Raw genomic sequence first — 18,863 nt, forward strand, 5'->3', positions numbered from 1 at the left:
GACCTTGCTAATAAAGTACTTCAATGAATGCTAGTGTATGAAAGAATTGGGAATAATAGGGATATATTTTAATAAAGGAAGACATATTCTTAGGAATCCTACAGCTCCAAAGTTGATGTGATCAAGTAAACCAGGACGTTAACTGTGAGTTTAATCTTCTTGTGATTTTACAGTTTCTAGGAGATCAAGTAAACTAACAAACTGGAAGAAGGCCATGGCCATATGTCATAGAATATTTGCAATGTACAAGTAAATCTCTCCTCTACCAATGGCAGTCTCATTCCTGCTCATTGAACTGTATGTCTCCTTTTATAAGATAATAAAATGTGAGGCTGGATGAACACAGCAGGCCAAGCAGCATCTCAGGAGCACAAAAGCTGACGTTTCGGGCCTAGACCCTTCATCAGAGAGGGGGATGGGGAGAGGGAACTGGAATAAATAGGGAGAGAGGGGGAGGCGGACTGAAGATGGAGAGTAAAGAAGATAGGTGGAGAGAGTAGGTGGGGAGGTAGGGAGGGGATAGGTCAGTCCAGGGAAGACGGACAGGTCAAGGAGGTGGGATGAGGTTAGTAGGTAGATGGGGTGCGGCTTGGGGTGGGAGGAAGGGATGGGTGAGAGGAAGAACAGGTTAGGGAGGCAGAGACAGGTTGGGCTGGTTTTGGGATGCAGTGGGTGGGGGGGAAGAGCTGGGCTGGTTGTGTGGTGCAGTGGGGGGAGGGGACAAACTGGGCTGGTTTAGGAATGCAGTAGGGGAAGGGGAGATTTTGAAACTGGTGAAGTCCACATTGATACCATTAGGTTGCAGGGTTCCCAGGCGGAATATGAGTTGCTGTTCCTGCAACCTTCGGGTGACATCATTGTGGCACTGCAGGAGGCCCATGATGGACATGTCATCTAGAGAATGGGAGGGGGAGTGGAAATGGTTTGCGACTTGGAGGTCCAGTTGTTTGTTGCGAACTGAGCGGAGGTGTTCTGCAAAGCGGTCTCCAAGCCTCCGCTTGGTTTCCCCAATGTAGAGGAAGCCACAGCGGGTACAGTGGATGCAGTATACCACATTGGCAGATGTGCAGGTGAACCTCTGCTTAATGTGGAATGTCATCTTGGGGCCTGGGATAGGGGTGAGGGAGGAGGTATGGGGGCAAGTGTAGCATTTCCTGCGGTTGCAGGGGAAGGTGCCGGGTGTGGTGGGGTTGGAGGGCAGTGTGGAGCGAACAAGGGAGTCACGGAGAGAGTGGTCTCTCCGGAAAGCAGACAGGGGTGGGGATGGAAAAATGTCTTGGGTGGTGGGGTCGGATTGTAAATGGCGGAAGTGTCGGAGGATGATGCGTTGTATCCGGAGGTTGGTAGGGTGGTGTGTGAGAACGAGGGGGATCCTCTTTGGGCGGTTGTGGCGGGGGCTGGGTGTGAGGGATGTGTTGCGGGAAATACGGGAGACGCGGTCAAGGGCGTTGTCGATCACTGTGGGGGGAAAGTTGCGGTCCTTAAAGAACTTGGACATCTGGGATGTGCGGGAGTGGAATGTCTTAACATGGGAGCAGATGCGGCGGAGGTGGAGGAATTGGGAATAGGGGATGGAATTTTTGCAGGAGGGTGGGTGGGAGGAGGTGTATTCTAGGTAGCTGTGGGAGTCGGTGGGCTTGAAATGGACATCAGTTACAAGCTGGTTGCCTGAGATGCAGACTGAGAGGTCCAGGAAGGTGAGGGATGTGCTGGAGATGGCCCAGGTGAACTGAAGGTTGGGGTGGAAGGTGTTGGTGAAGTGGATGAACTGTTCGAGCTCCTCTGGGGAGCAAGAGGCGGCGCCAATACAGTCATCAATGTACCGGAGGAAGAGGTGGGGTTTGGGGCCTGTGTAGGTGCGGAAGAGGGACTGTTCCACGTAACCTACAAAGAGGCAGGCATAGCTGGGGCCCATGCGGGTGCCCATGGCCACCCCATTAGTCTGTAGGAAGTGGGAGGAGTCAAAAGAGAAGTTGTTGAGGGTGAGGACGAGTTCAGCTAGGCAGATGAGAGTGCCGGTGGAGGGGGACTGGTCGGGCCTGCGGGACAGGAAGAAGCGGAGGGCCTTGAGGCCATCTCCATGCGGAATGCAGGTGTATAGGGACTGGACGTCCATGGTGAAGATGAGGTGTTGGGGGCCAGGGAATTGGAAGTCCTGGAGGAGGTGGAGGGCGTGGGTGGTGTCACGGACGTAGGTGGGGAGTTCCTGGGCCAAAGGGGAGAAAATGGAGTCCAGATAGGTGGAGATGAGTTCGGTGGGGCAGGGACAGGCTGAGACGATGGGTCGACCAGGGCAGGCAGGTTTGTGGATTTTGGGAAGGAGATAGAAACGGGCCGTGCCCCCACTGCACCACACAACCAGCCCAGCTCTTCCCCCCGACCCACTGCATCCCAATACCAGTCCAACCTGTCTCTGCCTCCCTAACCAGTTCTTCCTCTCACCCATCCCTTCCTCCCACCCCAAGCCGCACCCCCATCTACCTACTAACCTCATCCCACCTCCTTGACCTGTCCGTCTTCCCTGGACTGACCTATCCCCTCCCTACCTCCCCACCTATACTCTCTCCACCTATCTTCTTTTCTCTCCATCTTCGGTCCGCCTCCCCCTCTCTCCCTATTTATTCCAGTTCCCTCTCCCCATCCCCCTCTCTGATGAAGGGTCTAGGCCCGAAACGTCAGCTTTTGTGCTCCTGAGATGCTGCTTGGCCTGCTGTGTTCATCCAGCCTCACATTTTATTATCTTATAATTAGTATTTCATCTGTCACGTTAATATCCACTTGTTCTACTGCCACTGCACGGTGTTTAGCATCAATAACTTACCAAAGTTTCCTGAATAGCACCTTCCAAACTGGCAGCCTCACCATCATAAAGAGCATGTGTCGCAGGCAGATGGAAATACCAGCACCTCTAGTTTTGTCTCCAATTCACGGAAGTTCCTGGTTTTTGGGCGAAATTGACATTCCTTCAACTTTGCCGGGTCAAAGTCTTGAATCCTTAACAGGACTAATTGGGTGTACCAATATGATATGTGATTCCAAATTCAAGAGTAATTTTCGTCACTGACATCCTAAGGGTAATGAAGAATTGACCATAAATATTGACTTTGGCCGCCATGCCCGCTTCCAGAAATGAATGAAAACATATCATGACAGATTGTATTCAGTTGCATTTTCATCCAGGTAAAAATTGATTACAAAATACTACTTGGAATAAATTTATTTGCATAATTCCTCTGCTGTGTCATGCAGGCTCATGTCAATTCAACAGTATCATGGGCTGCTACCAAACACATAAGTACGCCATTTTTAAATGGTATCAGTTGAACAATTGTGTACTGTCCACATAGGTATCCAGCCTTTGCAGCTGGCTGACTCTGAGGAATTGGTGCATGCTGTCAAGAGGCATCTGAAATAATTTCCTAAAAAAAAGTTTGATGGTATTTGCATGTTGTTGATGTTTGAGGCCCATGCTGAATTGCCTTTGAGTCAAGTTGCTTATTTGACCATTTCAACCACATTGCTGTGAGCCTGAAATCAAACGTAAGCCAAAAATGGCAGGTTTTTCCTCCCTAACTGGTGTTAGCAAACCGTACCTTCCAAACCCAGGACCACCAGGAATGCAAGGTTTGAGTTACAAAGAGAGGCTCAGTTGTTTCAGCGGTGGGAGTCCGGGAGAAAGCGCGAGAGCAAGTAAGCTTCTACCCAATAAATTTGGGAGTTAACTAGGGGAGGGAACAGAGGGGCCGCAGCCCTTGACATTTTTCCACAGGTATGAGGCCTGTTCTGTGTGTGGATGAGGAACAGGGCTGTAGGAAGGATGAGTCAACTGACCGTAGCACCATGGTCCAGGAGGCCATTCAAGAGGGTGAAGCAAAAATACAGATTGCAGTTGTAGGGGATTCCATCATCAGGGGGATCGGCAGTATCCCTTGCGAACAGGATAGAGAATCCCACATGATGTGTTGCCTGACCGGTGCCAGGGTGTGAGACATCTCTGACTGGCTTGAGAGGATATTAGAGAGGGAGGATTAGGAAAAAAGGCCTGTTTCAGGATTATGAAAAGCTAGGAACAAAATTGCAAAAACAGGCCCTCAAGGGTCATAATCTCTGGATTGCTGTCCGAGCCACATGCAAATTGGCATAGGGAGGCAAGGTTCAGGGAAGCAAACACGTGGCTAAAAGAGTGGTGTGGGAAAGAGGGTTTCCTTTTCATGGGGCACTGGCATCAGCTCTGGGACAGGAGGGATCTATGCTGCTGGGCTGGACTCCACCTGAACAGGGCTGGATCCAGTGATCTGGTGAAAAGGTTAAACAGGGTAGTTAATAGGACATTAAACTAGTAAGCAAGGGGAAGGGAGAAGTGAGCGTAGATGGAGAATAGTAATTAATATAAGGCAAAGCAGCAGGTTAGCAAGTGACGAGGAAGCTTCAACTCCATTGAAAATTGGGAAAAAAGTTAAAGGGAAGGAGAACTCAAGATCTGTTAGTAAAGGAGGTAATAAGACCCGAAAGGAAGGTGCAAAATCTGGCATAAGTGCACTTTATCTGAATGCTTGGAGCATTCGAAGCAAGGTGGATGAGTTGATGGTGCAAATCATGGCAAATGGGTATGATTTAGTGGACATTACAGAGACATGGTTACAGGATGGTCATGACTGGGAGTTAAATATCCAGGGGTATCAAACTGTTCGGAAGCACAGACAGGAAGGTAAGGGAGGTGGCGTTGCTCTGATTTTTAAGGATGGTATCAGGGCAGTTGTGAGAGATGATGTAGGTTCTACTGAACAAAATGTTGAATCCATTCGGGTGGAAATTAGGAGTAGCTGGGAGAAGAAGTCACTGATAGGTGTGGTCTATAGGCCACCAAATAATGACATCGTTGTGGGGTGGGCAATAAACATATAAATAGCAAATGCCTGGAAAATTGGTACAGCAATTATCATGGGGGATTTTAATCTACACATCGATTGGTCAAACCAGGTCAGTCATGGTAGCTTTGAGCAGGGGCTCAGAGAATGCATCCGCGATAATTTCCTTGAACGATATGTAATTGAACCTACAAGGGAGCAAGCTATCCTAGATCTAGTCCTGTGTCTGAGACAGGAATAATTAATGATCTCACAGTTAGGGATCCCCTCGGAAGGAGCGATCACAGTATGGTCAAGTTTAAAACACAGATGGAGCGTGAGAAGGTTAAATCCAGTACCTATGCCCTGTGCTTAAACAAAGGAGACTATGAAGGAATGAGGGAGGAGTTAGCTAATGTGAATGGGAGCAAGAACTTTATGGTGGGTCAATTAAGGAATAGTGGAGAACTTTCAAAATGATTTTTCACAGTGCTCAGCAGAAGTATATTCCAGTGATAAGGATGAACTGGAGGAAAAGAGAGCCAGCTATGGATGTCTAAGGAAATAAAGGAAAGTATCAGATTAAAAAAAACACATACAAAAAAGCAAAGGACTAGTGGGAAACTAGTAGACTGGAAAATCTTTAAAGGCCAACAGAATGCCACAAAAAAAGTTATAAAGTAAAGTAAAACAGATTATGAGAGTAAACTAGCTCAGAATATAAAAACAGGCAGCAAACGTTTCTATAAATACGTAAATTGTAAAAGATTGGCAAAGGTAAACATTGGCCCTTTAGAGGATGAGAAGGCCAATTTAATAACTGGGAATGAGGAAATAGCTAGGACATTAAACAGTTATTTTGTGTTGGTCTTCACAGTGGAAGACACAAATAACTTGCTGAAAACTGATGGCAAGAAACTCATAGCAGGTGAGGGTCTAGAAACTATCATTATCACTAAGGAGGCAGTGCTGGGTAAGCTCATGGGGCTAAAGGTAGACAAGTCTCAGGGCCCTAATGAAATGCATCCCAGGGCACGAAAAGAAGTGATGGGTGAAACAGCAAATGCACTTGATGTGGTGTATCTGGATTTTCAGAAGGCATTTGACAAGGTGCCACACCAAAGGCTGCTACATAAGATAAAGTTGCACAGTATTACAGGTAAAGTATTGGCATGCATAGAGGAATGGTTGATCAATAGAAAGCAAAGAGTTGGGGTAAATGGTGTTTTCTGGCTGGTGGTCAGTGGCTAATGCTGTGCCTCAGGGATCAGTGTTGGGACTGCAATTGTTTACAACTTACATAGATGATTTGGAGTTGGGGGCTAAGTGTGGTGTATCAAAATTTGCATATGACACTAAGGTGACTGGTAGAGTAAAGTGCCCAGAAGACACTGAAAGTCTACAGAGGGATGTAGATAGAGTGGGCAAAGGTCTGGCAGATGGAGTACAAAATGTTGATAAGTATGATGTCATTCATTTTGGTAGGAATAACAGCAAAATGGGCTAGGTTTTAAATGGTAAAAAATTGCAGCACGCTGCTGTGCAGAGGGACTTGGGTGTCCTTGTGCATGAATTGCTTAAAGTAGGATTGCAGGTGCAGCAGGTAATTAAAAAGGCAAATGGAATTTTGTCTGCCATTGCTGAAGGGATGGAGTTTAAAGACAGGGAGGCTATGCTGCAGCTGTATAGGTCCTAGTGAGGCCAAACCTGGGGTACTGTGTGTAGTTTTGGTCTCCTTACTTGAGGAGAGATATACTAGCACTGGAGGGGATGCACTCAGTTGATTCCAGAGTTGAGAGGGTTGGATTATGAGGAGAGACTGAGTAGACTGGGATTATACTCATTGGAATTCAGAAGAATGAGGAGAGATCTTATAGAAACATATAAGATTATGAAGGGAATAGGTAAAGTGGAGGCAGCGAGGTTGTTTCCTCTAGCAGGTGGAACTAGGACTGGAGGGCATCACCTCAAAATAATGAGAAGCAGATGTAGGACTGAGGTCAGGAGGAACTTCTTCACCCAAAGGGTTGTGAATCTGTGGAATTCCCTGCTCAGTGAAGCGGTTGAAGCTGCCTCACTGAATGTTTTTAAGGCAAGGCTAGATAAATGTTTGCACAGTAAAGGAATTAAGGGTTATGGTGAGTGGGCGGGTAAGTGGAGCTGAGTCTCAAAAAGACCAGCCATGATCTTATTAAGTGGTGGGGTAGGCTTGAGGGGCCAGGTGGCCTACTCCTGCTCCTCGTTCTTATGTTCTTATTGATAGGCTGGGATCTTTTTTTCCCAGGAGTGTGGGAGACCGAGGGCTGAACTTATGGAGGTTGATAACATAGTGAGGATATAGATAAGGTAAACGGCGGATGTCTTTTCACTAGAGTGGGGGATTTCAAGACTGGGTGGGGAGGGGGTGATTTTTTAAGGTGAGAGAAGAAAGATTTAAAAAAGACCGGTGGGGCATTTTTTTAACACAATGGTTGGTCTGTGGAATGAACTTCCAGAGGAATTGGTCGATATGGGTAGAGTTGCAATTATCTGGATAAGTACGTGAGTAAGAAATATTCAGAGGGATCTTGGCCAAGCACAGGCAGGTGGGACTAGTTTAGTTTGGGAATACAATCAGCATGGACTGGTTGGACTGAAGAGTCCGTTTCTGTGCTGTATGACTCTATAACTCTGTTACACTTTCATGTAGAAGGACAAAGGCTGCAGATATACCCCACCTTCAAGTTCCCCTCCAGCCACTCACCATCCTGACTTGGAAATATATCACTGTTCCTTCACTGCCACTGTGTCAAAATCCTGGAATTCCACACCCCCCCCCCCACCAAAATGGTATTGTGGGTCAATTATTGTAGGTGGATTGCAGTGGTTCAAGAAGGCAGCTCAGCAGCACCTTCTCAAGGGCAACTAGGGATGGGCAGTAAATATTGGCCCCGCCAGTGACACCTACTTAATAAAAAAAGCAATAGCTTCATGGTAAAAACTGAAAGAACAGTGGATTCTGTAAATCAGATTTAATAAACAAAAATTGCTGGAAACGTTCGGCAGGTCTAGCAGCATCTGTAGATAGAAATCAGAGTGAATGTTTCAGGTAGAGTGACACTGCCTCACTTCATGGCCATCATTATTTTGACTAGTTACTAATTTCAGATATTAATTGAATTTAAATTCCATCAGCTTTCACAGTAAGGTTTGAAATAATGTCCCCATTAGCCTGGATCACTGACTAACAAGTCAATTGAAATTACCACTATATCAATGTCTTAGTTACTGGTTCTTTATCAATCCCTGCTCCCTCCAATATTCCCTGATGAAGTAAGTGAGGACATCTTTACCACTGCCATTCAACACAATACTAATACAACTGGGATAACATGGTGTGAAGCTGGATGAACACAGCAGGCCAAGCAGCATCAGAGGAGCAGGAAAGCTTGACATTTCGGGTCGGGACTCTTCTTCAAAAATTCTCCAGCATCGGCAGTCCCTGCTATCTCTGTAACTAATACAACTGGTTCTAGTTGTTTCAAATAACCAATAATGCATCTTCTGATTTATTTTCTGCTTCTTATGAGAAAGTTGCTCAACTTTATTAAAGCAGGGGATTGATTCAGAAACAGCCATCTCACCTCTGCATTAGAAAGTTACAGTTTCAAGCCGGACTCTAAAACTGGAGTACTGTGTCTAACACTTCAGAGTAATACAGAGACAGCGTTGCCTTCTTGGATATGTTAATGGCCAAACATTCTGAGATCAGTTAGTCATGAAGAAGAGAGTTGGCAGAAAATTCAATGTCACCAATATTGCCCCCACCATGGCAGGGGACAAATATTTGACCAGAACTGCCAAGGTAACACTTCCCCCTGCAGCTCTAATTCAACCTGTGCAAACGTACAGGCAACAACTTTATCAACACACCTTCATTCTTTCTCACCTTCAGTTGTCCTGATTTTCTGAAATTATGCAGGGAGAGTCTCATTGCATCTCTTTCTGTGCTAAATGTTTTGCAATATAGATTATGGGCAAATCCAAATGAACATTCAACCTCTACACTTTAGTGATAGGATTAGTAACGTAGAATAATATTCTTTTGTTATATTTTAATGGAGGCCTTTAGCGATTTAAGATAAATGGATTAAGGCTTCATCTGCTTGGGAAAGGATTCATGGCCATAAACATTTTCTATTGTTTTTAACAATGCTAAAAGTAGTAGATGTTTATTGTGTATATGCTTCAACATTGCGTTTCTCAGTTTAAATGAATGTTACTGTTCATTTGAGTTCAACTGAAAACTAGGAAACTGCTACAAATGTATTAGATTGACATTGAGTGTTATACTTTTGTTACAAAGTAGTAACTCAGAAAATTACAGTGGATATAGCCAGATATGCTAGCTTTCCATTTAGTGGATACAGTTGCAACTCCGAAATTGCAATGCAGAGTTTTACTGTGAACATAATGAAAAAGGTTTTTAAAATCTAAAAACATTTGCTTCAATGAATCTTGGATTCCAGCAAATTTGAGTGAAACCCAAATAAGCAAAGGCATTCTTTAGAAAGAAATTTTAAAATGCAGTGGGTCGGAATTAGCTGTCAAATACCAGTTAGGCTGATATCATTATCTCTGAGACATTGCTATGCAATCCAGGCACGATTACATTTGAATATCCAAAGTGTATTATCAAGTTTTTACTGCTCCTCTGCTAGCTTTACAAAGATTGCATATTACCCTTACTCCCCACTTCATGGGTATTTTCTAATCAATCAGTTTGACCTTGTTATTACACAACTCCGGAGTAGGTATGACTTGAACTTTGAGGTCTGGAGGCAGAGACACTCCCACTGTGCCACAAGGGATCCCTTTATATCAGACTTTGCTACTCTTACCACCAACAATATCACAGACAGTCAAATCTTAGCTTTAAAAATGCAAGTGTTCCTTTAACAAAATGATGAGCATTAATGACCACCACTCACCATTTGCAGTAGCGAAAATCAACTATTATAAATGTGTCATCTATCTTTTTTTTCAGGTTTTGTATTATTCAGAACTACCTTAAAATAGGGTGGCATGGTAACTCAGTAGCCTCACAGCACCAGGGACCCCGGTTCAATTCCACCCTCAGGTGACTGTCTGTGTGGAGCTTGCACATTCTCCCCATGTCTGCACACATTGCCTGCAGGTGCTCCCCAGTCCACCAACGTGAAGGCTAGGTGGATTGGCCAAGCTAGATCACCCATGGTGTTCAGGGATGTGCACCTTAGGCAGCTTATAGGGGGATGAGTCCAGGTGGGATGCTCCAAAGGTCAGCATAAACTTGTTGGGCCAAAGGGCCTTTTCCACACTGTAGGGATTCTACGATTTGTTAAATTTTAGTGTTATTTTTCCTTGATTTCATTTTCTGTCACTGTTCTCCCCTTGTCATAATTTTTCCCTATCTTTATTTAAATGTTTAGAACCTGATTTCACATTTCTTTCTTCCACTTTAATATATGTTTCCCTTTCAGTCCTCCTTCTGTTTATTTCTCCGTCCTATTGTCTGACATTTGTCCTGTGTGCTTGGATCCCAGGTATCTGGCATAGGATGATCGTAACCAAATAGGAATGGGAACTGACTTGAACAGATGGTTATTGTGCTGTTTTCCTGATATGGTTCAGGCAGTCAACAATTTTTTCTGTGAGCAGCAAGGTAGAACTCAGCAACCCACACGTTTGTATCTACATCCAACTGAGCTTGCTAATGAAATAAAAACTGACAATACTGGAAATAGACAGCAGGTCTATTTGTGGAACCACAGTTAATGTTTCAATTCAATGTGTTTTTTTCTGTGCATCTGCCTCACCTGTTGAAAACTTTGTGTATTTTCTGTTTTTATCCCTGATTTCTGACATCCACAGTTTTTTATTATTGATTTTGTAAGCCTGTAGAAGCAGCTATTGTGGCAAGGTGCAAGATACACCGTGCATCAGCCAAGTAGAAAGAGGTGAAAAAATATCAGAGAGGCCTCCAAAGAGACGGGCTCATACAAGGGGCAATTAGCAGAACAAGTGGTCTGTGCAATGGAGGAGTTTATTTTTCCCCCACAGATCATATTGCCATCGAAAGAGGAATATTGTAATTGCCACAGTAAGCAAGGATTAAGGCATTGGAGATGAGATAGAGTGTCAATGAGGGTCAACAGCCACGGAAGATACAGATCTTAGGTTTGATGAGGATTGGGTAGAGTTGCCAACTCTGAGAACATCATGGGGAGCTGCATTCTTGGCTGCTGAAGTTCATGTGCTGTATATATAGCCACAATGCTGTTAGGAAGGAAGTTCTAGGATTTGATATAGACATACCAAAGGAGCTTTAATATATTCCCAAATCAGGATGGCGAGTGACTTGGAGGACAACTTACAGTTGGATGTGATTCCACTTTTCTGCTGCCCTACTTCTTCTAGATGGAAGTGTTCATTAATTTGAAAGGTGCTGTCTGAGGAGACTTGGCAAGTTTGTACATCTTGTAGATGGTGCATACGTGGAGGGAATGGACGCTAGTGGAAGCGGTCCCAATCAAATAGACTGCTTTGCCTGGATGGTGTCAAGCTTCTTGAGTGTTGTTGGAGCTGTACTTAATCAGGCAACTGGGGAGTATTCCATTATAGTCCTGACTTATGCTTTGTAGCTAATGAACAGACTTTGGGACTCAGGAGGTGTGTTACTTGCTGCAAGACTTTTAAGCTTTAACCTGCAGTTGTAACCACAGTGTTTATTTGGCAAGTCCAGTTCAATTTTTGGCTAATAGTAATAGAATGTTGATAGTTTGGGATTCAGCAATGGTAATACCATTGAATATCAAAGGGATATGGTTAGATTCTCTTTTTTTTGAGAACATCAATGCCTGACGCTTGTGTAGCGCAAATGTTACTTACTGTTAGTCTGAGCCTGAATATAGTCCATGTCATTTTGCCTTTGGGCCTGAACTGCCTCAGTATCTGAGGAATTGTGATTGCTGCTGAACATTGTGCAACCATTAGTGAACAAGCTGACTCCCGACCTTATTAATGTCAGGAGGGTCATTATTGAAAGAGCTGCAGATGGTTATGCCCAAGATATTAACCTGAGGAACTCCTGCAGAGATGTTCTGGAGTTGGAATTGATGACTTCCAACAACCATATGTGCTAAAAATGACTCTAAACATTTCTGAATTCCCCTCCAATTCCAGTAGACTGTAATTTTGCCAAGGCTCCTTGAAGTCACATTCAGGCTTGTTCGAAATAAAAACCAAAAAAACTGCAGACGCTGTAAATCAAGAACAGAAACAAAGTTGCTGGGAAAGCTCTGCAGGTCTGGCAGCATCTGTGAAGAGAAGAACAGAGTCAACGTTTCGTGTCCAGTGAGCTTTCCTCAGAAGCTCTAAGGAAGAGTCACCGGACCCGAAACATTAACTCTATTTTTTCCTTCACAGATGCTGCCAGGCCTGCTGAGCTTTTCCAGCAACTTTGTTTTTGTTCAGGCTTGTTCTCATAGGCAATCCCTGTCATCTCCCTTCTAGTGCCCGGTTCTTTTGTCCATGTTTAAATCAATGGTGTAATGATGTCAAGAACTCATGGGATCCAAACTGAGCATCAATGACCAGATTATTGCTAAACAAGTGCTACTTGATAATACTGTTGATGATACCTTCCTTGATGATCAAGTGTAGACTAGGGTAGTAATTGATCAGGACAATTGTTATTGCACATAAGGCAATTTTTTTATATTGCTAGGTAGATACGAGTGTTGTAGCTGTATTAGAAGAACTTAGCTGGTGTGAAGAAAGAAATAATGGAGGAAAAATCTTCAATTCTATTCCTGGAATGCTGTCAGGGCCTGTAAATATTACAGTATCCAATAACTTCACCATTTCTTGATATTACTAGAGTGCATTGCATTGGCTGAAGACCAGTTTCCATGGTACTGGGGACCTCAGGAGGAGGATAAGATGAATCATCTACTCAGCACTGTTGGCTGAAAGGTGTTGCAAATACTTCAGCCTCACTCACTGACTGTGGTTAATTGGTTAATTTCCCCATTGTAAATCACATACACATGGTTTGACAGCTTCTGCACCAGATTTCCTACATGTAGCGTTGAAATGAGGCTTGGGGGAAAATGCTTAGGATCAGGAGGACAGGAATAGTAAAAAATCATGAAGTGTTGAGGACAGTGAGTAAATAATTCTATGATGATCAGAAAAAGGCAGAGATCAGGAAGGACATATCTTAAGAGGAATCAAACTGGAAAGAGTTGGTGTGGAGAAAAGCTTTCGAGGATGTAAAGGAAATGAGAAACAGTCGTCTTGCATTTCATGAAAATTGAAAGAAGCTACTGGACAATGAAAGGAGGGATGCACCTGAAAGACAGAAAAGGATTACTGTCATTGGATCTACCTTCAGGCAGAGTGTATAGAATGATTTAATACGAGGACTATGCAGCCTAAGGCTGAGTTAGTGTTTCTGCTGGTCACTCAGAGAGGATACCCAACTGGGTGTCACATAGTACTCACTTTGCCAAAATAAAGAGAGTCATGACAGCTGTCAAAGCAATATACGGAGGTTCTCCTGCCAATACTGCAACTGCTCATTGTCTCCAGTGAGGATGGTTTGGTTTTAAGGGGTGTCTTCTCCTGCCAGCCTCGGTGAACAAGTCCTTTGACTTTCACACTGCCATTAGCATGAATTCAAGGGCACTGCCTGTCCTTGATACCTGACCTTTCCATCTCCTCCTCCTGACTTCTCCTTGCTCTTGCATTATAAAACAGCAGGCGCAAAAATGGACATTCAGATCACACCCAGAATTTCAACTTCAAGCTTCTTTAACTCACATGCACCAATTGGTTACCAAACCCAGCCTCCAGCCTGATTGGGGCTGACTCGCAAAATTGTGATCCATAACTGGTTCTCTTTTTGTACAAAATTGGAGCACAGAGGAGTTGGCAACACTGCGGCCCTGACACTGCTCTCCCCCCTACAATTTCTGCTGTTATTAGCTTATATCTTCCACAGTGGCCAAAATATATAAGCTGAAGTTTGCAGGGCCAAGCCTAATTACTTGTATATACCCAGTTAAATGTTCTTGTGAGGGAAAATCCTGCCTCGTAGTAACACCCGTGATGCTATCTCATCAATGAGATATGAAAACAACACTCCTACAGAAGTATTATAAAGCTTTCCTGTTGGGAGTATGGGTTTTAAAATACTGGGCACAGTGTTTTACAGAAGTAGCATTCACATATAACTAATTGAATGGTGTCTTCACTCACAAAGATAACAAGATGTAGAGCTGGATAAACAAAGCAGGCCCAGCAGCATCTTAGGAGCAGGAAAGTTGACGTCTCGGGCTTAGGGTATAGGCCTGAGGTGTCAGCTTTCCTGCTCCTAAGATGCTGCTGGGCCCGCTGTGTTCATCCAGCTCTATACTTTGTTATCTCGGATTCTCCAGCATCTGCAATTGCTATTATCTCTTTACTCACAAATTTGTTTCCCCAGTAGTCTGTCCCTGAAGCACAGCCTTGCTTAGATGAGTTTTAATTCTAAAATAGTTTGCTATGTGATTTACTATTTTTATTCCAATCATTAGTTAATTATTCCACACGATTCACCTAGCACACTACTTAGCCTTGTCTGGAAGGCAGAATTCAGGACATATACAAGGAACATGACTTCATTCAATGTTAATAATCATTAACTCTCTTGGTTTTGCTTTGTGTCACCTGAAGGCAAATGTCCTTTAAATATTTTAGAGAGAAAACAAATTTTTGTATGAAATCATGATGTTTCTGGATGTGTGTGTTTTGTGTTTCTTATGACTATTATTCATAATGTTATATCTAATGCTTGTGAGCGTCTGGTTTAGAATAATGACAGTTTATGCCATTATTGAAGCAGGATTCTGTTGGATAATCATAATGGTTGAGAATCTTGGAGCTCACCACAGTATCAATTGCATATTGATGACTAAACAATTGGAAATGTCTTGTTTCAATGCTTGATTTATTTTAAATTTAATGCCAGGTAAGCTTTTAATGTCAACATTTCTAATGATAATAGTAAAAAGAAATACCATTTTTTATGACTAGCTAAGAAGGGGCAAAGTCTCTTATCGCTTTTCAGTCTCCTCACATAATCACAACAATGGTTCAAATCATTTTTAATGCATCTTTACCTTTCTCCAATCAAGATATATTTAACTATTTTTCACTTGAAGCAATAAGGAGCCAAGCTCAAAGTTGTCTTGGGTGAAGGAAAGGCTAATTTTATTACCTGCTAATACTGAAGAAAATAATGAAAATGTCATGTGAAGCACAGAACCATCACACAATCACTTACACACACAAACACACACACACACACACACACACACACACGCACCAAGATTAAAAGGTGATAGTCCCCAGTGAAAAGATCGAGGAAAACACAGTTTAAGAGTTCTTTAATTGCCTTTGAGGCATGTGATTTGAGCCTGAGGCTGAAGTGGATATGTTGGTTTCTTGGGAGCATACAGCAGTAATGAGTATCACAGTGTTTTTTAAATTTTTCTACTCACTGATGTTGCTTCTCAGGGGTTGTTTCCTTGGGAACCAATCAGTTTCTTTAAGAGGGAGACAGAGAGTGAAGAGTAGAGGCAGTGGCTTCTATTTTAATAATCCCAAGAAGTTTTGAAATCTCTCATGAAATACTGGTATCTCCAAGAGGTTCTTTTTCAATGGATTTGTCTGTGAAACTAATAGGAAGATGTGAAGGCTTTGGAGAAGGCACAAAAGAGGATGATACCTGGATTGGACTCTATAAGCTACAGAGGGAGTTTGGACGATCTTAGATTGTTTTCACTCAAGCATCGGAGACTGAGGGCCAACCTCATGGAATTATATAAAATTTTTTAGAGGCATGGAAAAGGTGGCTAGTCAGAATCTCTTTCCCAGGGTGGTAATGTCAATTACGAGGGGTCATATGCCTTAGGTGAGAGGTGTAAAGTTTAAAAGAGGTGAGCAATGAATGATTTTTTTATATTGAGTGTTGCACATTAAAGGGTGAATCGTGCAGCCACAGAAGTTGCAGATGTGATAACAATGTTTAAGAGACATTTAAACAGACGTATGAACAGACAGAGGATAGAGGAATATGGGCCATGTGCAACAGATAGGGTAGTCTAGAGTAGCATCATGGTCAGTGCAGGCATGGTGGGCTAAAGGGTCTATTGCTGTAATTTACTATTGCATGCTCTATAATTAAAACACACTTTACAAATTACAAATGATTATCTGCTAAAGCAGTAAGGCCTAATCAGTCACTGAAGGCTAAGTCATTTTGAATTGGGTAACGGGCTAAAATAACTCAAGGGATGGTAATTTGTCGATCATTGTCCTCAACAATGTCAAAATCTTCCTCAAGAAAACTTCTGATTGGAAAAATATTTTTCATTTCAGCATGGTGTGCACGCTACACTTATCCATTAAATGTCTGAAAAAAAAAATTTGTATGATAAATAAAAGTTTTAATGTTTAAATTTGATTGCTTTCAATTATAACTGAAAGCAATTTGAAATAATGCTCCTGTTCAGAATTTCATTTACCCTCAAAGACCAAGATCTGCCTTAGGAAGGGAGTTGATCAAGAGCCAATTTAAACAAAAATGATGATAATTGCTTTGATAATTTAATTTTGAGGCTGAAATAACACTCTTCCAGGGCTCTTAGGGAATAACAGCTGTGTAGTTCCAAGCTCTCAGCAATAAGGCACATATTACACAGAAGCAGTGAACCCTGGATTGTATGACCAGAGCCACTACAGATAAATTTGTTTGAAAACAAAAGGGATTCAGCACATGTGCTTAGAGTGCAACTGTTGAAGCCTTGGCTCCATTTGGAGCCTGATAGTCTTGATTAGGGTCAGGTTAGAGAGCTTCATGCTCATGGGTTTCACATCAATGTGTGCAGTCCCTCTGTCAGCTTTCAGCTAGATTGCTCCTCAGCCAGTAACAGGGGGCCTTCACAGTCAGACACAAAGTGAGATGGATGAATGTGCAGCAACTCAGCCCAGCTCCCCACCTTTTACAGTTGAATTATTGAGTTAACTATTGCCTATTTCGATGTGGCAGAAACGTCAACCTCATCATTCCAACATTGGACAGTCTGCCAGCACGTTTGATTCCCCACTGATGGAACATTTTGGACTAAACATTAGATTAAGAACTGAGTTCTAGAGGAACAGGTAATGGGTCTACACAGAGGTTTTTTTTAAAATTGATAAATGCCAGTGCTACTTATTTTTATACTCTCTGCAAATAACATCCTAATTGGAGAATTGCTAGTGGTTATGAAAAAAAGATTTCTATCTTAGGCCGATTCATTTTGATGGAAATTGTTTAAATGAAAAAAGTAATTGATTTGTCCCAGCACCTCAGTGGCTAGATGTTGGATGTCTCTTCATTTATCCACGTTTCATCAAATGTATCCAATATGAATTAACTAGGATTACCAATGTGACCTTTCAAAAAAAAGCACTAAATTATGTTTTTGAAGGAATGACAGCACATATTTCCACATACCATTTAATCAAAGTATGGGAGTGAGCATTTTAGCATCAGTGATGACCGCAACCTGTCAAACACAATGACCTACCACAGCACAGAACAGGCAGCTGGTTGGTGCTTTCACGGACAGAATGACAAAGTGCCATTCTGTAAATGTCAAGGGTGGCACTGCGATAGAACACTTGCTGTGCCTGAAGCCTGCAAGATTGAGAACAGCCGCTGTTTGGGCACTACTGATGTCAAGAAAGCAAAGACGTGCCAGCAGCTGGCTCAGTGATTTGGTTAGAATGTTAATAATGATATGTTCACTAACATTAGTCATAAATTATTTCCTTAGCTTGAAAGAGCAGGATGAAAATGAATCATTTATTTGAGCAGAGTGTAATTGATGAACTTGCTGTCAAACACAGTGCACATTGATGAAAAATATGAATTCTGTCAGAAATGATTAGTGGGTTAAATTATAGGAATATTATTTTATTCAGTGTTCACCTGTGACAACACAGATTGACCAACCTTTCGCAGCTTAAAGGTTGTTTCACATTATGTCGAGACATGTGTTCTCCTGAAGTCATGAATCACTTAATTTACAATGTTTGAGTTTCCTTCCTAGATGAGGTCTCACATGCAGTTTTGGGAGCTAGGAAAAAAACACCGAGGAGGACCACAAAGAAAGTAATCTCTGGGTTATTCCATATGCTGGTTCTGAATATGGAAATGGGAGGAGGGAGCAGATATGTGGAGGAGGCTGGGGAGATGAAATGGAACAGAGGATTTTAGATAGCTTGGATTGTGAGACTGAATGTGGGGGAGATGGCAGCTGTGCACGTCAGATGGATTTAACTTAACTAGAGCCGGGATAAATGTCCTTCCTGGCTATTTTCTGGTGCTTTTGAGATGGGTTTCAAAGAACAGTGCAGTACAGGAACAGGTTCTCTGGCCCACCAAGACTGTTCTGACACATACTGCCTTTCTAAACTGAACACCCTTTGGTTCCGTATGGTCCATATCCCTCTATTCCCTGCCAATCACATAACTGTCAATATGTCTCATAAATGTTGTTATTGTATCTGCCTCCACCAGCTTCTCTGGTAGCGCATACCACCCTCTATATTAAAAAAAAACTTGCCTCTCACATTTCCTTTAAGCATACTGCTTTTACCTCAAACCTATGTTCCCTGATGTTTGGCATTTCTACCCGAGAGAAAAAAACTCCAACTATCTATTCTATCCACAGCTCTCATTATTCTGTAAACTTCCATCAGGTTCTCCCCTCATCATTCGATGTTCAAGTGAAAACAAACCAGGTTTGTCTAATCATGCTTCATAACTAATACCCTCCAAACCAGGTAACATCCTAGTAAACTGTTTCTGCACCCTCACCAAAACCTCTACATCTTTCTTATAGCATACTGTACACAATATTCCAAATGTGGCCTAACTATAGTTCTATACAGCTGCAACAT

The sequence above is a fragment of the Stegostoma tigrinum genome, chromosome 4 (genome assembly GCF_030684315.1).
Source record: "Stegostoma tigrinum isolate sSteTig4 chromosome 4, sSteTig4.hap1, whole genome shotgun sequence".
Taxonomy (NCBI): domain Eukaryota; kingdom Metazoa; phylum Chordata; class Chondrichthyes; order Orectolobiformes; family Stegostomatidae; genus Stegostoma; species Stegostoma tigrinum.